Source organism: Molossus molossus, unplaced genomic scaffold (assembly GCF_014108415.1).
Source record: "Molossus molossus isolate mMolMol1 unplaced genomic scaffold, mMolMol1.p scaffold_m16_p_10, whole genome shotgun sequence".
NCBI lineage: Eukaryota > Metazoa > Chordata > Mammalia > Chiroptera > Molossidae > Molossus > Molossus molossus.
The window spans coordinates 63,797,342-63,821,040 of record NW_023425345.1 but is presented as its reverse complement, the minus strand read 5'-3'; the positions used below and the strand labels follow the sequence as shown (position 1 = coordinate 63,821,040).

The following is a 23,699-nucleotide window of genomic DNA, read 5'->3' as shown; positions in this document are numbered from 1 at the left end:
GCAACCCAGGTACTTGCTCTTGACCAGGAATCAAACCTGGGACCCTTAGGTTTGAGGGCCGATGCTTTAACCACTGAGCCACACCAGCTAGGGCGAAAAGTATATTTTAATGGGGGAGACATGCATAAACAAAAAATGTACCTTGTTTAAGGTCACATAGCTCAAATGTGAGTCTGGCTGCAGAGCCCATGGGCTTGACCACTACACTATGCCACGTGGAGAGAGAAGAGAACATGGGCCTTGGAGAAGGTCACCTGCCACCTCCTGAAGAGCCTTATAGGGTGGCATGGCTTTGGTGAGCTGACCATCGTCCAGGGTGGGATCTCATTCTACAGCTTCCGCTGAGAGGACATCTGTCTCTCTGAGACCGTTGTTTTTTGACTGTTTTATATGTTCGTCTTTCTGGACCCCTGTAGCCTTCCCGAGTTCTCGCCTTCACATCCTTCTAGCTCAAATGCCAGTTCAAACTGAGATATTCATGACTGACAAAAAGCCATGTTATTTAGCAGAGCCCGGTATGAGGCAAGATTTTCACATCCGTTGTAGACCAGTACATAGAAATAGTTGAGTCATTAGGTAAAAACTTTCAATATCATTAAAAATTAACCTTAAAAATAGAGCAGTTGGTTGGAGAGCTATTACCTGAAGCTGCATAAATTGATTTATTATTATTTTTTAACATAGATTAACTTTTACTTAATAAAATTTCATTTACCAGCCCCTGTTATTCCTTTATTAATGAAACCAAGGCTCTTCTTGCCTTACATAGACATGTGATATGATATAGATCTTTTTCAAATATCCAGAGTTAATCTTCACTTACTAGTTTCAGGATTCATCTGGATTTTAATTTTCTTTAATAAAAATATTTATGTTGTTTAACTCCTTTGAACTCTTGGGAGTTGAGCAGGCTTTTTATCTTAAGCCACGTTTTATTTGAGAGCCCTAGAACGTTTATGAAGGGTTTAAGTTGCTTTTATTAAACACTCCTGGTAGTTTAAACACAGGAAAAAATATTTTCTCTGCTATTAATTTAGTGTGATGTGAGATAATGTTAGTCCCTCGGAAATAAGTTTCAAATTATCAACTTTAATTAAAGATTAATGTGTGGGATTTTTTGTTGTTGCTGCTTTTGTTAATTTTGGGTCTGGGAAAGCCATCGAGGGAAAAGGAGACCAGGAGGGAGAACAGCCCGACGCCCGGTACCGGTCCCACTCGCCTGCACAGGAAGGCGGTCTGTCCCGGCGAACTCTCCATGATTGAGTGGTTCACACAAATTTGGTGAGCACACTTGCTATGGAAAACTTTGCACGCCTTTTTTTCTCTTTCCTTTTTTTAGTACATCATGTGAAATCCTTGCAAACACAAGGACCTTTTATTTATTGACAAAGGGAACAGTGATGCTAGACAAGCCGCTCTCTTGTCTGTCTCAAAAATAAGAAAGAGAATCTGTCCCATATTTTTGTGCAGAGGAACCAGAATAAAAGCTGCACATTGTGTGTTATTTCTTCTCTAGTTTGTGAATGCTTTCTATCCAACAGTGAAATTTATTTATGTAAACTAGTTCGTGCTTTCTGCAAATGACCTGAAAAACGGAAATATCCTTAAGTCATTCAGGGTCAAGCATTACATTACTGACCAAATTGGATAAGGTATTAACTTACCTCTCCTTGGAAATTTGAGATAAAATAAAGAAACGGGTGGAATGGTTTTCCTTCTTGCATACATTCCTGGATGGGTGACTAGGTACTCATCGTGAAACGTGGATCAAGAGCCTGTGTGCTGGTCTGTGTGCCGGGCACGTAAATGAGACAGGGCCACTGCCCTGGCACAACTCAGCTTTGTAAGGAAGACAGGCAGGTAAACAAACACTTGCAAGGCTGGGAGACTTGCTCTAATCAAGAACACCTGGCAGGAACAAGGGACCTCCTCACCCAGAGGCCCAGCAAAGGAAGAGAAGATGCAAACCTATGGATGGTGTCAGGTGGGTACTAAACTTACGGGGGGAATCATTTTGTAAGTTACATTAACATTAAAACATTATGCTGCACACCTGAAACTCATATAATATTGAATGTCAACTGTAATTGGAAAAAAAATTTAAATAAAATAAAAGAAGATGTGAGAGAGAACTTTCAGCCAAGATGGCAGGTAGGTAAACGTGGTCTCCCCTCCTCCCACAACCACATCAAAATTACAACTAAACTACAGAACAACCATCATTCAGAACTGCCTGACATCCAGCTGAATGGAAGTCCTACAACTACAGAATTTCAGAAGGAGCCACATGGAGACTGGGTGGCCTGCTGCCATGTTGTGAGCTACTCTTTGGAGAGGGTCACACAGCAAAGGACTGAGGGAGGCTTCTTGTCAACAGCCAATGAGGAGCTCAATCCTGTCAAGTGAGTGAGCCCACGGACAGTTGAGTGTCCCCCAGTAGAGCCACCAGATGAGCACACCCTTGCTCGGCTTCATCCCTTTCCCCACCCAGGTTCTTTCACCCTTTATTGGCTTTTCCTGACATGAACCCTCATGCCGGTCTCAGGCTGACAGTGCATTCACCTGCTGATGCCTGTGTCTCTTCCTCGCAGGAACGTCAAGAGAGCAGACACTGGATCTGTCTTGCTCACTGCCGTATCCCTACTGCCTCATGGCACGTGGTGATTACGATGACATGGGTGAGGTTGCTGAACGTTGAATAAATATATAAGTTCCAGCCACTCCTGCACATATTTTCTCTAACCCTAATGACAACCCTGAGAGGTAGATATTGCTTCTTTCCATATTATAAACAGGGAAGTGAGACAGTGTTTTGCTTAATTAGAGGATGCTTCTGTGCACTCTGAGCCCAGTCCTCCGGCAGCGCCTCTGACCTGCAGAGAGGCCACCCAGCGTTTCCCCAGGGCACTCTGACCAGCGTGGGAAAAGAGCCCTCCCTGATTCCCTGCAGGACAGGCTGTATGGATGGCAAAAGGACACATGACGAAAAGACAGGTGGCACCAAGAGGGAGTCAGAGATACTGCAGAGTCAGGACCTACCCTGAGGCTCTTTCCTCTGCTCATTCCCTGTCTCCCTCTTGAGACATCTCCTTGTGACAAGATACAGTCATCTCCTGTCAATAGAAGTGCCCCAGGTAATTCCAGAACTGGGGACTGGGACAAGTGTTGGCCCGGCACAGAGCCAACTCCTTCCCTAGAGTCTGTCCCCTACTCTTTTTTTTTCCTCACCCAAAGACCTTTTTTTTTTTTTTGCATTTATCTGGAGATAGAACAGGAGGCAGAGACAGGGGAAGAGAGAGAGAGAAACATCGACTGGTCACCACCCACACCAATTGGGGCCGGGGACAAACTGCAACCAAGGTACATGCCCATAGCGGGAACTGAACCTGGGACTCTAGTCCACGGGGCGACGCTCTAACTGCTGAGCCGAACAGGCCAGGGCTGTCCCCTACTCTTGAACTGAACTCTTCCCAGGGTAACTGAGTGGGGAGGAGATCATTTCCTTCAGGGGATACCTTCCCCTCTTTGGGACCAACAAGATAAATGCATATTGGCAGTATATTTCCAAAGTCTATGTTATTTACTCTTAAAATTTTTTTATTGAGTCACAATTGACATATAACATTGTATACATTTAAGGTGTACAATGTTGGTTTGATACATTTCTATGTTGTAATAAGATTACCAACATAGTATTACCTAACTTGTCTATCAGTTCACATAATTATCATTTCTTTCTGTGGTGAGAACAATTAAGATCTAGTCTCTCAGCAACTTTGAAGTATGTAATACAGTATTGTTGATTATAGTCACTATGCTGAGCATTGAGCGCCAGAATTTATCTACCAGTTGCAAATTGTATATCATGAAATAACATCTCCCCAGTTCCCCCACCTCTCACTCCTAGTAACCACCACTCTACTCTCTGTTTCTCTGAGTTTGGCTTTATTAGATTCCTCACATATGTGAGATCATACAGTATTTGTCTTTCTCTAACTTATTTCACTTAGAACCATGACCTCAAGGTCCATCCACGTTTTTGCAAATTGCAGGATTTCCTTCTTTCTTATGTCTGAATAATGTTTCATTGTATATACATATACCACATCTTCTTTATCCATTTACCCCTTGACAGATACTTGTTTTCATGTCTTGGCTATTGTGGATAATGATGCAATTGAAATTGGTATGCAGATAGCTCTTTGAGATACTGCTTACAATTCCTTTGGATGTATACCCAAAGTGAGGCTGTTGGATACATGGTAGTTCAATTTTTAATATTTGAGGAGCTACCACACTCTTTTCCATAATGACTGCACAACTTTACATTCCCACCAGCAGTGTTAAGGGTTCCCTTTCCTCTGTGTCCTCGCCAGTGGTTATTATCTCCTGTCTTTCTGATGCCAGGGCAGGAAAGCATGATGCACACCCCGACAGGTGCCGCCTTGTCATGGGGATTATTTTGAACTGAAAGCAATCAAGGCCCAACAGACTCAGGAAAATGTTTTACCTCTCCTTTAACTACCAAAAAAAGTTTAGATAGTGGCCTGTACCAGAAAAAGAGCTATTATCAGGAAATCAGAGATGACTTTTTTTTCTTCTCCCTCTAGAAGACCTATCTTTGTGGCAGGATCAACTTCTAATCACCAAATATCTAATCTTCTTATCATCCTGTGAATTACCCTCCTCCCCCTTGAAGCCTCAGGTCCCTACTCCACTCCTTAGCTCAGGATGGCACGTAGACCGTAAACCGTAAACCTCGGTTGCCCAATTTACCCTTGAGTGTTTTGTCTTTGGGGCTCTCGTATATACGCAATTAATCCCCCCCCCCCATTAATCTGTCTTATGTCAATTTAATTATTAGATCAGGCAAATAATCTAGAAGGGAAGAAGAAATTTTTTTCTGTCCCTATAATAGCCATCCTAGCAGGTTTGAGGTGATATTTCATTATGGTTTTTATTTCCTTTCTCTGATTATTATTCATGTTGAGCCTATTTTTTTATATACCTATTGGCCATGTGCGTGTCTTCTTTAGAAAAATGTCTGTTCAGGTTCTTTTTCCATTTTTTAATTAGATTTTTTTTTTTTTTTTGCTGTTTTTTTGTTTTTTTTTCTATTGAGTTCATATATTTTTGATATTAACCCCTTTATATATTTTGGATATTAACCCCTTATCAGATATATATGGTTTGTGAATATTTTCTCCCATTCTGTATGTTGCCTTTTCAATTTATTGATTGTTCCTTTGCCGTGCAGAAGCTTTTAAAATTAATGTAGCCCCATTATTTCTTTCAGTTTTTGTTGCCTGTGCTTTTGGCATCTTATCCAAGAAATCAATGCCCAGACCAATGCCAATGACTTTTCCTCTGTTTGCTTCTGGGAGTTTTATGGTTTCAGGTCTTACATTTGTCTTTGATCCACTTTGAGTTCGTTGTTATGAGTGGTGTGCGGCAGGCCACCAGGTTTCATTCTCTCGCATGTGGATAACCAGCTTTTCCAGCGCCATTTACTGAAGAGATTGTTCTTTGTCCATTGTATGTTCTTGGCACCCTTGTCAAAAATTAGTGGACCATGCATGTGTGGGTTTACGTCTGGCCTCGCTATTCTGTTGTGTTATTTATTCTTAAAATAACTCTCTCTGCCCCAAGCTCTATCTTGTGTTTTCTTAGTTTCTTCTTTGAAAGGTTTCATGAAACTCAGTAGTGTGTTTTCATCCGTGACTACTTTCTTACAGAAGAGAAAACCAAGCTACATGCTCTGAGTGTCTTATAGTCTGGTAATGGGGATGAGATGAACCCATATGAGACCATTACTGGGTAGTAAAAAATTAAAAAAATAAAAATAAAAAGACAGAAGGCTAAAGTACTTCTGCCTGAGCCTCTCCAGGAGAGGGCGAGGTCATTTGCTGCCAGCTGGAATGGTTGGCAAAGCAGACACCATGCACTTACTGTCGGAACTAGTTCACACATCACCTCAGGTGATTAGGGGAGCTCAGGGCTATTGGAGATGGGCTTGGAGAAGTCACCCTCCCAGATTCCTCCTGCTCTCTTATCTCTCCCTCAACATCTGCTTCTCTTGTCTTCCTCCTTCCCGTCTTTTTCTCTTCCTTCTCCCTTTTCTATTCATCTAACACTGCTCCCCTTTTCCTTTGGGATTTTGTTTAGAAGATTTGGTCATATGTTCTACTTTTGAGGCTCTATGATTTACAGAAGAGGAAGAGCTCTGGAGCTACACAGACTGGGGGCAGAATCAGATCTGTGCCTTTTGGGCAAATTATATAACCTCATAACCTTGCAAAGCTCTGTCTGCTCATCCATAGATGCGGGGACACTGATTTCTCATTACATTATTTGGAGGAGCAAATGAAATGATATATGAAAAGTGCCTGGCACATGGATGCCCCCAGCACATGCTTATTTATTCACTACTCTTTTCTCTTATTTTGTTTTTGCAGTACTATGCGCGCAGTAGCCATTAAATAGGTGCCTATTGGATAAATACTGAGGCTTCATTTTGTCTGAACTTGAGAAGGGCGAAGCACGCTAGACCCTTGAGATTGCAGAGCTCTTCCCTGGACGAGAGGAAAGACTTCGCACCACATGTGCCTGCACATCCCCACGTGTCTGAACAGCCCTGCAGTCCAGTTGACAGTTGGCTGTGAAATCTCTACAAACAGAACAATCCTTCCACTTTGCTTTGATGTTCAACTTGTACTAAGAACCACCACAACACGAAGGCACTTAAGGACATGTATTCTGGGATGTATTCTGGTCAGCCCTGCTTGAAAGTCCTGTGGGAGTAGGCAATTCAACCTGACAAGGTTTTCATAAGTAAGACTACATTCTAAGTTTTCTTTAGTGAGACTTTTCAGCATGGTGTAGGCTTAGTGGATGCATATACCCATTTAAGCATTGAGCACTGACTGTAGGCCATATGCAGTCCTGGGCAGTGAGAATATAAGAGTGATTAAGATAGGGCACTTGGCCCTGGCCGGTTTGGTTCAGCAGTTAGAGTGTCGGCCTGCGGACCAGAGAGTCCCGGGTTTGGTTCCCCCTAAGGGCATGTACCTCGGTTGCAGTTTGTCCCCGGCCCGGTTGGGGTCGTGTGGGTGGCAGCCACTTGATGTGTCTCTCCTACATGGATGTTTCTCTCCCTCTCTCCTCCCCCTCTCCCTCCTGCTTTATCTGAAGATAAATGCAAAAATGTCCTCGGGTGAGGATAAATAAAAAGATAGGCACTTGAGTTGCTAGAGGAGAATATAGGCAAGAAACCGATAATTACAATGCAGTAAGAATGAAACGGGCGGTGGGCAAGTGAAAATCAGGAATCTGTAAGAAAAAACTATCCCCCAAAATTACTGCACTGAAGTTCATGACTTACTTGTGTCTCCTAGGAGACTGGGAGGCTGCTACCTCGTCTTGCTATTACTATTCTTTATAGTCCAGATACTTAGCAGTGTCTGCACAGAGTAGATACTCAATACTATACATCACTAAGTCTAAGACACCATTAAGATTATAGCATTGTTTTTTGTTTTTCTTTATTGATGAGAGAGAGAGAGAGAGAGAGAGAGAGAGAGAGAGAGAGAGATCAATGGGAGAGAACACTGGCCACTTCTTGCATGCCCCCACTGGGGATTTGGCCCATAGCCTGGGCATATGCCCTGACCAGGAATCAAACCAACTGTTGTAGACCAACGAGACAGACCAGACTCAGACTCCGAACTGGGTTCTAACTAAGAGCTTTATTAGCCTCGCAGCGACTGTCCCATCCTACAGAGGAGAGAGCAGTCCTAAACTCAGGGGGTGGGTTGCTTATATAGTTGTCTTAGCCCCTGTTAAGGAATTTGGATTAAGGGTATGGGAGCAAGCAAGCATGTACAGAAGCAGATATTTGCAGTTAGCTGTTATGCCTGAGGGAACAATCAGCTTCTGTGTACACAAAGCAATGGAGTGGTTATCTATTAGCAGGTAGTTCTTGCCATTCCCTTAAAATCCAGGGGGCGAGGTCATGTGTTTGTCCTTTACACAATGACCTCTTGGTGCATGGGTCGACGCGCAACTGAGCCACACCGGCAGGGCTATAGCATTATTTTTATGTCCCACCAAAAAGAAAAGAAAAAAAAATACTGCTAATTAAACTACAACATGACAGTCACAGATTTTAGTTTCTGAGATATTAAAATGTGGGGGAAATGATCACCTTAGAATTGATTTACAATAAGTAATCACTGAACTATTTTGTTGAATTTCTAAAGGGATTATGGGCATAACAGAGTAGAGATTTCTGAGTGGGTCTCAAAGATATGATGTATGCTCATGGCCTGTTGTCCAGCACGGAACACTTCATCTCAGTCCAGGCTGTCCTGAGTTCTTGACCACAAGGCAGACAAAGCTACATGAGAGATTTTTAAATACCTCTGAGTTGTAAGGTTCTAAAGCTATGAAAGAATGCAAGATCTCATAAAGTTTAAAAATTTTTTAATTATCAGGTAGAAAACACATTTACTTATATTGGGAACCCATCTAGTTCAAAGGTCTTTAGGGTTAGACAAAAATAGAAAGCATCTTCTGTTATGGGTTGAACTGTCTGCCACCCTTCAAATTCATATAATGAAGTGCTAACCCCCCTGTGAAAGAAAAGGGGGCTAAACAGGCCTGACAAGCAGAGTGACCAAAAGTAAGCACAAGGATGGTCTGAGCATGAACTCCTAACTGGGCAGGTCACGGTGTGTAGTCACATCCCAGGCCTATAGCTTCTTTAGTAAAAGGTTACTCTTTGCTTTAAGAGAGCCCTGTCTATTGTTGTGCACCTAGGTTAACATACCTTTGAAGTGTTAGGATAGTTTTCTCTTCCAGGCCCCCCCCCAAACAGACACACTGGCAACAGAGCACAATGACACGGAATTCCTGCCGTTATCTCGTGCTCACAAACCATCTCCATTCACTGTTTACTATCCTGTGCTCACTGGTTACAAAAGAAGTTAAGTATCTATCTCTGTTATCCTGCTTATCTGTCCTAGAGATTCTCCTGCTTTGTTTTCTTCCAACTCCTTAATCTACCACCAATAGATTTCATGTAACCTCTCTTACTTTTCTCCTTTGATTCTAAATGTATAGAAAGAACTGTAAAATGACCTTTCTCTGGAGCATTTCCTCTATTCACTGAAATCTTGCATCCTGGCATGTCCTCAACATCTTGGCTCAAGTAAATTCATGTTAAGACTTTCCACAGATTTGGCTCTTTCTTTTGTTAACACGCAGCACCTCAGAATGTGACCTTGGAAATAGGGTCATTGCCAATGAAATTAGTTAAGATGAGGTCATACTGGCGTACGGTGGGTCCTACTCCGAAATGCCTGGTGTCCTTACAGAAAGGAGAAATTTAAGCACAGACAGGCCCTTGGGGAGAACACCGTCTGCACATACAGGCAGAGGTCCAGGTGCTGGGCCCACAAGGCAGGGGACGTCCAGGGTTGCCAGTGAGCCACCAGCGCTGGAAGAGAGGCACTGAGAGCTCTCAGAGGGAACCCGCCGGTCAATGCCCCAGGTGCCCTCCTGGCCTCCAGCACTGAGACAGCGCAGCTTTGTTGTTTAAGCCACCCACCTGGTGGCACTTCGTTACAGCAGCCCTCGGAAAACAATACCTCGACGTATCTTAAGAGCTAAAGGGAGGCCACGGCCAAGCACATGACTAGCCTGGGAGGAAGTCACAGACTTCTGTGAGTAGGCAGAACTAAACAGCGTGAGTCAGGAGACTACTACCCTTTCGACATTTTGAAACCCATGACCCGATGTCTATGGAAAAGGACAACATGACAGGGAGAAGAATTGCTCCGATGTCTACAACTCCAGGTCTCAACTCTGACCAACACCTCTGATCATTAGAATCGTCAAATAATAGGATCAAAAAAGGATCTGTATATATTTGATATTTGCCCAATGCCCTTCGTCTTCTCATAGAACTTACCATCCAAGCTGAAGAGGGGCAGAGCTTGTCTGACCCGGGGGAACAGATCCACACACTTCCAGGAATTCTGCAAGCTGTTAATAAACAATGTTCCATCCTTGCAACTACACAAAAGTCTAAAATGATGGCTAGCCCCACTGCAGCAGTATTGAATCTGAAAGAGGTGACAATTTAGTGACTATCATTTGTATGAGGATGAGAAATAATTTTAATAGTGCAAGAATGAGGTGGACCGAGGCGGTGCAGGGTCTCCAGGAGCGCAGGTTTACTGGGAATCAGCCTGCCGGCCTACCTCGAAGGGGAGAGTAGCAACCGGCTTGTACAGACCAAGGATTTTTAAACTCAGGGCTGGGGGGTGGTCGTTCAGTGGAGGAGACATGGTCGTCTGACTGGTCGGGTCTGGGTCTCCCCAGTTCTTGATTGGTCAGGGGCTGGGGTCTCTTGAAACTTGTTTTTCTTGTCGATCTACCGTTTGCAGTTTTGGGTGGGTTAGGGTGGTTCCATCATTTCCTTCCTCTTAGCTGGAGTGATGGGTTTTAGTCTTCTGGAATGAGAGGCTTAGGGAAAGGTTAAATGATAAGAGTGATGGGCTTTGGTTTCTTGGAATGAGAGGTTTAGGGCAGTAATATGGAAATTGAGAGCTAACAAATAGGTGACTTATCAGACTGAATGACAATACTTTTACTGGGAAAAGAGTTAGCAGATTGGGATGCAACTCCATTTGTCAAACCGTGGTTGAAGTACAACCATAGTTTGTTTGGCTACAGATCTAAGAGTTTGTGAAAAACCCTTAAAGGCACTGTGTGAAAATCAGTCACAGTAGAGTCTTGTATATTTTATTATGATTTGGAAGTTGAGTGCTTCATATATTTACTATCCTCCTCCTCCCCCACAGCCAGTTATTAAACATTTACCACCACTAGGAAGGCAGACCATGAACAAATACTCGATCACTAGTAAGAGCGGGAAGGGCTCTGCAGCAGGGGGCGATGGTGGGGGGTGAAGGACCAGCTGGAGCCAGCCGTGGGAAAATGGAGAAAATGTTTGGGGTAGAAGGAAGAGCGAGTGTAAAGGCCGTGAGAGAGGAAAGAATTTGTGTTGCTGCTGTTGCTATTGTTAGCAGAATCTGCACGTGAGGTCCCAACCTGAGGCTTTCATTCATTTCTTTCTTCCTCAATGTGTATCTGGGAACCGCTCAGAAATACTGTCCATTTGGCCCCATGGAAACACCTGTGATTCCTGGCTTCCTCCACAAACTGTCCGAGTTCTGTGTGGTTTAGATAATAATTGTACTATACACTCCTTTGTTGTTTCTCCTGTTTGGTGGAATTCAAAGCCATGGAACATATATTTTTCCATTTTTCCTGTCCCCAAGTTTGCGATGCAAGTCTAAACTAGACTCCCTTTTAACCCAGGGGTCCACCTCCCCACTTTCTCTGCTCATGTGGCTGTGCTTCCCTCCACGCGCCTCGTTGCTGGGCTCGGTTAACGACATGGGTAAAGGCCGGAGGCCTTCCCTGCCTTTACGAAAGTGTTTATTCTCCTTTCTGGCTTTGGAAATTGACAGCTCCTAAAGTAAAAGAAGACCGTTTGGAGCAGATGTTTTGATTTCCATACCTTCAGTAATCCCACTTATTTAGTCACTGGTGGTTCCTGAAACCCGGGGGCCCGTCTGGGCTCTGCGGAAATGCTCAGAGGACGCTGCCTCGTTTGTGCAGCAGGACCGCATTCAACCCTAAATGCCGTGGCTCTAATTCATTGCTTAACGCTGGCGCACATGAGTTGAACATTTCACATCGTAGACATTTAACTCTCCCACCCTCACTGAACAAAGCCATTACAGTGATCCATTCAGCCCCACAGATAAGTGCTTTGGCTGAAGCGTAGAATAGCTAATTAGTCATTTAAAATATGATGCCTTGCCTCTTTTCCTTTTTAGTTTCTAAAAAGGGTAACTTTCTCCTCTGTAGATGGAGGGGCTGGTTCTCCTCCCTGGCTGTTTGTCTTCCGGAGTGCTCCTGTCATGCCAACACGAGGAGCATGGCTGGAGCGGGTCACAGCTTGTGAAATTAGCATCAGGTCGACCGCTGACATTACAGCCAGCTGCTTGAAGTATCGGCACAGCTGCTTTGCGGGATGAGAACACAATCCTGCCACTGCTCCTTGTCCTCAGGCTGGGCTACAAGAAAATGCTGATGACAAACGCAGGGGCTCATAACACATTCATTTTTGCTCCTTTTACCACCAGCTCAGATTTCTACTTAATGAAACCTAAGTTCAGGAATCTGGAAGCAAACGCACAAATGCCCCCCTGCTTCTGAAACAGTGCTCTATTGCTCATGGGTTTCAGGATCTGGATTTTTTATTTTTTGATTGTATGACTCATTGCATTTTTAAGGAACCACCCACGAGGGCCCCACTCACTTAGATAATTAAGGTTCCTCCTGGGTTAAGAGCAACAGTCCCTACTTCCAGAATGACTGCGGATTTAATAGCTCTGCACAATCTGAGCAGCCTGTCCTGGTGTGAGGCTTTGCTCCCCCTTGTTCTGGTCCTAATGGACCCAGAGACTGGGACACACAGATGCTTCGAGTGGAACACAAGAAAGAACTGAGCAGGCCTGGACCTGGCTGCCTCCTCAAGGCTGTGGCGAATAAGGCAGAGGGCAGGCCCTTACACAAGCCCAATGATTCTTCAGTTCTTTTTAGCCCCAATTCTGACCAGTCATTGTTTCTGTAACATTCTGCATTAACGCATTTGATGAAAATGTGACTGTTCTAGGCAAGGGAACATAGATATTTGCCACATGTGTAATTTAAAAACAAACCGTGTTTGTGGAGGGAGTGATCGTCTTTTTTTCTCTTCTTGTCTCTATCCTTCTCTCTTTCTCCTTTCTTCCTTGGTTTTTAAAGATGTAAAAGAACAGCGGTAACCCCATCACCAACTCCCCGCTGTGTCAGTTTATCCCAGCTGCCAATCGTGACCGAACAACAGAAGTTGGCCATCATTCAGAAGGGGGAGGAGGGAGTCCTTATGACACACTTTGACACGTGTTGGGTGATTCAGTAAGATCATGGTTCCCAGTCTCATTTTCTAAAATTTTAGTTCCTTTTTTGGGTATATTTTTCAATATTTTCATTGACATTTTCTTTTAATGGCCAAAAGATTATCTTTTTGCGTTCTTTTCACCATGTATATGCCACCAGTTGAGTGAGTCTGGTCAATAAGTCCCTACGTATGAACATGGAAATAAATGTTTTAAAGAGGAAACCGAGATTTAGGTAGAAAGGGCGGCAGTACCTGCGGGGGCCGTGGTTCTCCAGCTGCTCCCGGTGCCCTGCGGTGCTGTGCAAACTCATAGAGACCAACAGGCTATTTTAAAATGTTAAGAGAAGCGCAGCGGCACATGGCATCTACCGGATGCCGCACCCGCTGTAGGATCCGGGGAGTTCACAGCATCAGCAGTAGACTGTGCAGCATTCTTCTCTATGATGTCATAGGCCTGTGGGGTTGGGTTTGCCGTTCTGATGTGCAAAGCAATGCGGAGCCGGGAAGGAGGGCCGTGAAGTCGTCTGTTGAAGTAAATGTGTAGGCTCACCGTGGGGCTGCCCCTGCCCCGGGTGCCAGGTGAGCAAACCAGAGCTTAGATCACTGTGTCCCTGTAAACGAGGCAGGACATCCAGTCAGCCAACCCCCAAACACCAGAACAACTATGCGCTCTATACTAATTTTCTTCTTTCTATTCATGTTTCTTTTTTTAAAATTTTCATTATTCTTTATCCTACGAGAGCTTCCTGCCTTCCACCTCATTTTGCATTTCTTTGGGCTCTTGAGAATGAAGACTGCCTGCTTCATGAAGTGTTAAATACAGTCTCTTTGATCGTTGAGGTGGGACCCCTCCACAGCAGCGTGATGACAGGGACAGCAAAATATGGCTCTCGGGCCACCCCACACTTCTGCCCCCAAACACTGGCAGGTGTTACTGATCCATTTGGACATACATCTGTTGAGTTTAAATGCATCTTCAGAAACCTTCTCAACTCAGCACTCAGGCAGGCAAAGATCGGTCAGAGCTGACACGTACTGTAAAACCTGCTTGCTCACCCTGTTCTAAGTCCAATCTCCAGCCTCACAGTCTCAAAAACTCAAAATATCGCTTCTGTGAGAATGCTTCTAACACCTGTTATTAAACCTGTCCTGTACACAACAGACTCAAGCTTAAATAATGAGGGGAAACTATTGTAGGAGCTAAATTCTGCCAACAGAATTTGTCTAGAACTGCTCAACTGACCTGCCTTGATGGACACTCGGTCCTCTTTCCTCCTGGTTCCTTGCAATCTCTTTCATTGGGAGTTAGTGTTTCAGCTTCTCCTCTCCGGCCAGCCCACCTGATCATCTTAGGGCTCACTTGCTGGTGTTGATCTAAGCAGTCCTCCATGCCACGGTTCTCGACACCCATGTCCTGTTTATTCTGGGGGCTCCATCGGAGCCCATTGCCATTAAACCACACCACCTGTAGGAACTCAGGTTCCCCCCTCCTGTCATGGTTAACATCATGTGCCAACTTGATTGGGCTAAGGGAGCCCCGGATGGCTGATAGAACATTGTTTGTGGAAGATATTAGCACTAGAAGAGGTGAACTTCTGCCCTTGGACATTGGTGCTCCTTGTTCTTGGGCTTCTGGACTCAGATCAGGGCTTACACCATTAACTCGCTGACTCTCAGGCCTTTGGACTCTGCCTGAATTACACCACCAGCTTTCCAGTTCTCCAGCTTGCAGCTGGCAGCTTATGGAACTTCTTGGCCCTCATCATCTCGTGAGCCAGTTCTTATAATACTTCTCCTCTTATATCTATCTATCTATCTACGTACTATTGGTTCTGTTTCTCTGAGGAATCCTGACTACTCCACCTCCCTAAGAGTCTACTTCGGGACATATGGTTTGGATTAGACCCTGAGATTCTTGAACTTGGGGGGAATTCACTCAAAATAATCAACCTTGTTGTGATGGGCTTATGTGCTGTGCTAGAGTGAATGGATTTTGTCTGGTAGACAGTTAGAGATTTCTCAGGTCTATATTTAAGAAAGGTAACTTGGGTAGTAAGATAAAGGATACATTGGAAAGAGAGAAGTTTTTTTTTCTGTTTGTTTGTGGGGGTTTTTGTTTGTTTGTTTTACTTTTATTAGTATTTATTTTATGCTGATTTTACTCCTGGGCCATAAGTTTCTGTTTTTCAGTTTCTTTTGGGATATCCTTTTCTTCTGTGCAGCCTCCTCTTCTGCTTTGGGCACAATCTGCTCTTTGTCAGTAGGATCATCTCCCTGTGGCAGGGAGAGCTCCCCGTGGGCTAATCCGCCCACGAGCTCTGTAAATTCTGTGCAGCGTCTTGGGAGCTCTGCTCACCTGCACGAGCTCAGTGACAAGAGAATCCACATCTAAACCTCTCAGCTTGGCGTTACTGTCTGCATCTTTAAGCCTGTGCAGCAAAAATTCAGCACTCTTTTTGGGCCACTGACCCTGTGCCCAGCCCTACGTTTTGTTTGGCCTGGGCACACCTACCCACTCCACCACTGTAACGACGGAATGGCACACACTGCTCTGTAAAGTGGCATCTGTCAGGTACTTGGTGGCTTTTCAAATATGCACACCCTTGGCCTGAGCAGTTTCAAGAGTGTTCTTAAGGCAAACAGGAAGATTTGACCCTCTTGACTTGCATAATTTTGTGGGGTTTTCTGGGTCAAGTGAATAGTGAACCAGTTTTAGAGGTAACTTCAGGCTACTTTCAGAAGAAGAAAGAAAGAGTTCTTACCAGCAAACACCTAATTTTTAACTGTCTGCAACCTTAATTATGAGCCAACCATATAATTCAATTCCCTGGCTGTTCAGTAATCTCATGTCAAACTCAGCTAGACACTGGAGAAATTTAACATTCGCATCAAGAAAGAACATAACCTTCTAGATGCTTCATCGGTCAGATCATGTCTGTGTTGTTCAGTTTCAAAAACCACATTTTAAAACAGGCAGCATTGTAATGACCGAACTTTAGTTCAGCTCCTTTAAGCCCTCTTTTTGCCGAGGCCTTGACCTTGGCCTCAGTCCTATCATCAGCCCGGCTCAGTTCTCGCCTTAGTAGCAAGAATCCTGCTAAGTCAGGTTAATGAGAATTCTCCCCCTCTCTGATGTCTCCTCTTAACAGTGTATCATCCACTGACCCCCTCACTCAGCTCTGGCTATACATCTCCAGCTGTCTTTGTTGTGTTTGGAGTTGAGCTGAATTTCTCTCCCCTATTTATAATACCTCTATTACAATCGTCTTAATAAAGTCTTCCTTGCCATTTTAGAAGTGTCAGAATGTTTTCTTTAACAATTGACACACTATATAAAGTATCCTGAAAGGATGACCAAGAAGTAAAGGGTCTTAAAACCACATTTGGGAAACAGTTAAGAGCTTTAGGATTTAACTACAAAGATATCATTTAAAATACAGCATGGATTATGCTCTGCCTATATTTTCGTTACCTGGCAGCAGGGGTCCCATCTTGAGAGTCTAAGGACACAGGAGTCAGACGACTCGGGCATCTGTGAGGTTTGGTGGAGAATTCCCTGCAGGAGACCAGTAGGAAGAACCAAGGAGGCCTGGAGAAAATGAAGCCAGGCAGAGGGAGTAGTGACTTCCCATTATCGGGTTGGAGGAAAGCCGGGAGTGTGTTGCTCACCGTTTTCTTTTTAAAATATATTTTCATTGATTTTTTTTAGAGAGAGAGGAAGGAAGGGAGAGAGAGATAGAAACATCCATCGGCGGCCTCCCGCACGCCCCCTACTGGGAATTAACCCGGGCATGTGCCCTGACCGGGAATCGGACAGGACCTCTCAGTCCAGGATGCTCAATCCACTGAGCCGCACCGGCCGTGCTCACCATGTTTTCTTCATCAGGGCTTGTTGAGAGAGTCCGGGAAGAGGAGAAAGTGAAAACAAAAACAGTTTTATCAGCATCTCTATATGCTATTGGAAGAGAATGGAACTTACTTAAGTTCCTCCTCTTGGATGGAGAAAGGAAGTCGCTCATTTTCTTCACTCCAATGAGGCATTCTCGTGGGAACAGTTTCCTCTCGGCCCTTACCTGGACCCTGCCCCAGCTGAGGGACAGAGGGTGCAGGAACAAGGTCCAGCAAGTGGACTGGGGAAGAACTGGAGACTTCACCTGGTAGCAGGAGCTCTGCTTTGAAAACAATATGTTTTTACTGATTTTTTAAAGAGAGAGGAAGGGAGAGAAACATCAATGTGAAAGAAACATCGATGGGCTGTCTCCTGCACACCCCCTACTGGGGATCAAGCCCGAAACCGGGGCATGTGCCCTGACTGGGACTCGGACCGGGATGACACTCAGTCCACTGAGCCACTCCGGCCGGGCAGGAGCTCGACTTTTGCCAGCAGAAGAATAGAACTTCATGCCAGTCTGAGAGGACGTCTGGCCAGCAAAGTGGCATACTGAATTCAGGAGTGATTTGAGAAGAGCTGGGGTCCCTATAATTGGAAGGAGTGGGGGAAGCAGAACCTAAGAAATACAGCTCTGGGTTGGTAACTGGTGTTGCCCAGAACATGATGACCTTTGTAAAGACATGGAGAGTGATGTCTAAGAGCATAGGGACTGATTTGCACTTATCTTTTTAATCCTAAACTTCCCTTCCTAGTGCAGTGTCTATTACATAACAGGGGCTCAGACAACATTTGTGGATTTAAAATAGATTTTAGGAAACAATATAGGATAGTCATGTAACATTAAACCCAATTCATCAGCAATAATAATAACAACAACAACAACAATAATAATAGCTCAGCCTGGCCGGTGTGGGTCAGTGGTTGAGCATCGGCCCATGCACCAATAGGTCGCCAGTTCAATTCCTGGTCAGGGAACATGCCCAGGTTGTGGGCCAAATCCCCAGTGGGGGCATGAAGAGGTGGTCAATTGATGTTCTCTCTCATCAATGTTTCTATCTCTCTCTCCCTCTCCCTTCCTCTCTCTGTAAAATCAATAAAATAATAATAATAATAATAATAATAATAGCTTGTGTTGACCAAGCATCTCTGTGCTTTCTGCACTGTCTCATTCACTGCTCTGGGCAACCCTGCCAGGTGATTACCAGCTGCATTTCCCAGGGGAGGAAAATGAACCCCTGAGAGCCACACAGCTGGGCGGTCAGTTCCTCTGGACTCCTGGTGCTTTCACATGCAGCTGCACGCAGGTGTTCCACAGAGAGCAGGCCTCCATTAAAGAGGACGGCTGAGATTTGGGGTCAGGTCTATCTGACCATAAAATGTACACAGTTTCTACTACTCTTTTCTAGAATGAGGACTTTCTGACCTTCCTCTCGTGTGCCCAGTCCTGCATGATAGAGGACAGAGGGAGAGTTTTCTTTCTCCGGAGGCCCCTAAAGTGAACCAAAAAGAGAGCAAAATGCATGCACAGTGTAATACAGGATAGCTTCTCAGTAATAGAGGAGGAGTAATAATTTACACAGCACATCTGTGTGTCAGGTACTATTCAGTGTACTGGGAATACAGCTGCATGGCCTAGATTTGGGTCCAGATCCTTAGCCCTCTGGGCTTTCATTTTTGCAGCTCTGATAAATGTTTCCAGGATTATTTGATGTGTTTCTGGACCCCAGACAAGTCAATCAGACTTGATTGATTCTCATGATTTTCTTACAATTTGGTGGATCATTGAGGCACCATGAAATAATAAAGAATAGGAGGATGTTATGTACGATGTATCTTTACTTTTTGTTTAAATTGTAAATTATTTTTTGTTTAAAATGGGAAATGAAGAAAAAGGAAGTAAACCATGAAAATCACCTGTAATCTTATCACTGGCAATGACTACATGCCAGTGCTCTTCTTTTTTTTTTTTATCCTCACCCGAAAACATTTTTTTCCATTTTTTGTTCAGATAGATTGAGAGTGAGAGAGAGGAAGAGAGAGAAAAACATGGACGTGAAAGGGACACACCGAGTGGCTGCCACCCACACGACCAACCAGGGCCGGGGACAAACTGCAACCGAGGTACATGCCCTTAGCGGGAACCGAACCCGGGTCTCTCTGGACTGCAGGCCGACGCTCTAACCGCTGAGCCAAACCGGCCAGTGCCATGCCAGTGTTCACACACACACACACACACACACACACCACAAAACTGAGATGATTGTCTCATAACATTTTTGTTTTGTTTTTTTTTAATAGAAATAGCCTTTTTACCCTGACTATAAACAAAATCTGCACATTGTATGGAACCAGAAAACAAATATATAATCAGAAAGCATTCCTGTTTTGTCTGTGAATCTGAAAGGACAGTTCTGAAGGACTGCCCCTATTTTTCAGGACTAAGGGAGGGAAGGAGAGATCAAATATGTGGACGAAAAAGGGTTACACACTCAACCTGACAAACTCAGGGGAGGCAGCCTGACAAACTCAGAGACAGAAAGTAACCACATAAGGTGTCTGACAATTCCTAACAAAAAGCAGATCCGATCCGATGGTAGTCACAGCCCAGAGCTGTCCTTTCTTCGACAAAGTTCAAAATTTACCTAAATGAGCCTGTCTATTACCTTTTTGCATCTAAGATAACATACCTTTGAAATGTTAGTCATTTCCTTTTCTGGACCCCTCGGGGCACACACTGCACCTGAGCAGAGACCACAGAACCCCTGTGTGTGCTATACTGTTAGTTAACTATCCCGTACCCACGAACACAACAGCTTGTCTCTCCATTTTACTTTGTATCCAGTCCCAGAGATTTGCCCACTTTGCCTCCAGCCACCCTTAATCTTTCACTAACGGATTTTATGTAGCGCTCCTTATGCCTCCTCTTTGATTCTAATGTATATTTTTTATTTATTTTTATTTTTTTATCCTCACCCGAGGACATTTTTCCATTTTTTGCACAGACAGAGTGGGAGGGAGAGAGAGAAGGAAACATCGATGTGAAAGGGACACATTGAGTGGCTGCCACCTGCACGACCAACCAGGGCCGGGGACAAACTGCAACCGAGGTACATGCCCTTAGCGGAAACCGAACCCGGGTCTCTCCGGACCGCAGGCGGACACTCTAACCGCTGAGCCAAACCGGCCAGGGCTGATTCTAATGTATAAAACAAACTGCAAAACTGCCATTGTCCAGAGCATTTTTCTCAGTTTTGCTTCCCAGCAATTGTCAGTTTGGCTCAAATGAACTCATAACAATTTTCTACATGTTTGGATGCTGCTTATGGCAACAGAGAGAAACCTTCATTTATCTCTCCACTCACACCACTCATGACACCAAATGTGTGGGTTTCGCAGACCAAGGTATTCTGCAGTGCTCCATGGACAACTGGGTGTCTTGTGATTTAATTCCATCTGACACCACCTGCCTGGAGACAGCACCAGACCCCACAGGTTAAGGGCTCAGTCCCACAAGGCTGCCCCCGCTTCAGATACCAACTCCAAGTGTTGGGTCCCCGTGTTACCACAACCTCTGTCCTTCTTGGCTACAAACAAGATTCCCATGTCTCCCTCCTCAGGTTCAATAATTTGCTAGCGTGGCTTCCAGGACCCAGGGAAGCACTGTGCGCACCAGTCTGTTGTAAAGGAGACCGCTCAGGAACAGCCAGATGGAAACAATGCATCGGGCAAGACAGGCAGAGGAGGCATGAACTTCCAAACACCCTCCAGTGCAGGGCTAAGAACATTGACACCTTTCCTCCCACTTTCTAAGTTCTTCTAGCTGAGCTAATCGTCAAATTAACAGACAGGTCAGCAGGAGAAAATTAAAGTTGTAACACATGTTCCTGGGGAATTCAAACAAATGTGGAAATTCCAAAGACAGTGAGGCAACATTGGATATATCAAGCAATTTTGGACAAAGGAGAAGGGGGTGGGAGGCTCAGAAACAATAGGGCATAGGTATCTAGCTACCAGGCACCTGCCTGAGCCCTCTTATCTACCATACTTCATTCAAATGAGCCTAAAACAACATTTTAAGATCGCCTTCCCAAAGCAAGTTTTTCTGTCTGAATCTCTTGGGCAGGAAAAGGGGAGGGTCAAAGGTTCTTCCTGAGTCTTTTGTTTCTTAATCAATAGCTTAAAATGAATATCCCCAAAAGCAGGTTCAGGGGGGCAGAACTTTGGTTCCTTTCACCAGGTGTACCACCCTCCCCACATGTACATGTGTTCACTTACCAGGAAGCTCTCACTGTGGTTGGGATTTTCATGAAGGTTTCGCTAGGTAGGTATGATTGATCATATCACTGGCCATTAGTGATGAACTCAATCTCCAGCTCCTCTCGCCTCCCCAGAGGTGCAGGTGGGGCTGAGAATTCCAACCCCCTAAGCACAGGGTTGTCTCCCCAATGATCAGCCCTCTTAAGAGGCTTTTTAAAAGTTACATCATTAACCCAAACTCATTTGTGGTTGGAAAGGGCTGGTGATAAATAACAAAAGATCCTCCTTTCACTTTGATCACCAGGGCTATTTTAGGAACCGAGAAAAAAAATATTTATTATAACAAAAGATGTTCCTTTCACCTCTGATCACTTAGAAAGCTCTTTGCTGGGGAACTGGGAAGGTCAAATGTATTTCTTATTATATCGCAGTATCACAGGGGCACAGTTGGGACAGGATGTCTTTCAGGACATGCGTTGCTGGAGAGCTGGTTCAGGAAGACTTCTGCAGGGGCGAAAAATTTTCTGTTCTGTCCCTTCTGCGTTCTTTGGCTGGTCTAATAACTAAATGGATATAAAACAGATTAACAGAAGAAAAATAAATGTAATCGCATATGGATGGTAGCCCCATAAAACTACGAGACCCAAAAGGCAGCCAGGCAATTGAAGCTTATTTAACATTCTGAGCTCAGGAAAGGGGTAGGAGGCTGGGGACGCAAAGGGGAGGCAAGCCATTCACAGGAAGACCGAAGAAATGTTTGGGAAACAAAGGTTGCCCTGTTATGCAGGTGCGTTTCTTAGGTAAATAGGTCCTCTGGTAATAGCTGTGTTCTTGGTACCGGCCTCTTTCCCAATGTACATTTAGGCAGTTGAGGGGAAGGAAAAGATCTCTACCTGAATCGGCTGAGCTTTCATGGTCTTTAGCTCAAAATAACGCTCCTGCCAAAGTGGCTTATTTTAGGGTAGCAAATTCTGCTCCCCTTCACTTCCTTCTGCTGAGGGTGTGTGCATGATCTCTGCTGTCTCTGGCAAGCTCGAGATCATCCTTAGACCAGCAATGGGAACCTGGTGGGCGGTCCACTCAGCACACTCCTTCGACACAGAAAAGTCGGCCAGAGGAGAGAAGCAGAGAAGAGGCAGGCGTCAGATGGCGGTTTGTGAGTGGCCGCCTGATTATTACTGTGACTGTAACAGAATAAAACGCTTCCTCTTCCTAATGGCCTGCAGGCTAGTAGCCCCTGGTGAATTCTGCTTGAGGCGTGAGCAGCCTCTTAGTCAGCAAAGAGGTAGGAAAATACGCAGAAAGTAATGATTTTTTTTTTTCAAAGATTCACAGGCATCTCCATAACTGGCTTCAGATCAGCAGAGGTCAATAAACCAACCTGAGCAAAGGGATTAAGAAATGTCGCCCTCTTCCCTGGGTTCCTCTGAACACCCACCTGTCTATGGCCGGCACCCAGTCCCCGGCCTCTCTCCTCCTCCCTTCCCTTAACAATAAAAGATGCCTGGATTCCAGATTCTCTTAAGATGGATCTGAGAATTAGTTGTTCCATTTTCTCAAGCTAGGCCTTCTCAATCAATCAATCTTTCCTTGCTCCAAACTCTGATCTATTGAATATTGGCCTTTCTTTTGAAGCATCAGGCACACAAACCTTGGGTTTGTAACACGATCAGAGGCTCAAGACACCAGCTCCGGAGTGTACCATGGAGTGGAATTGTTATCTGACAAAGTGTGTGTGTGTGTGTGTGGGGGGGGGGGTGTCCTTTTCCCCACTGGGTACTGGGAATGGAATCCTTACAATATCTCCAGAAAAAGAATTTTCTGAGACTCGCACGGGAGAATGAGTGATTTTCATTTGCATGGAATTACATCCCTGGGTTTCCAAAGTCCCGTTTCTCTTGGTCCAGTCATGGAAGTGTAGCTGGGGTTTCAAGTAAATCTGACCTCAAAGCCAGTGTCCAGAGTTGCCTTCCCATGTTGGAGCCAGGTCCAGTTCAGTATCCGGCTAGCTGCAGCCCCTTAGCCCACTGTGTGGGGTCCACACGGCCATGGGCCCCACGGGGGAATGCGGGAGCACGTGCCCCGAGCAACAGCAGTCCCGCTGGTTCCGGAAACACAAGAGCACAAGCGAGGGAACTCCTTTGTTCAAGGAGTCAAATGTCCCAAATTTCAAGCCCTCACAGTGGCCATGCCCATTCTGGCCAATGACCTTTGTTCTCAGGTGTGACTGACAGAAAGAGCCTTTCGTATGTCCCCCCAACTTTACTAGGTGTGCGTCTTTGTTGGACTCCTAGGGAATGTCAAGTTGTAGTTTCCTGGTGAAGCTGTCTAAATGACATGCCTGTAATAGCTGGCTACCCCTTTTGCTCCTTTCCTGTTATTAATAACTAAGTTAACGACAACAGTATCAGAATCAGACTCACTACTACCTAGTGAAACTGCTGCAGGTTGATGGTTCTCAAACTTGAAGGTGCATTAGAATTACCTTGGAGGGATTTACCTTGGAGGGATTTGAGGGGAACCATTATTTTG

General features: G+C 44.8%; 1 pseudogene; it reads right to left on the bottom strand.

The window, feature by feature from the left end:
- Window positions 1-15,160: 15,160 nt before the first annotated feature.
- On the bottom strand, window positions 15,161-17,059 carry LOC118623728 (annotated as a pseudogene).
- Window positions 17,060-23,699: the final 6,640 nt, after the last annotated feature.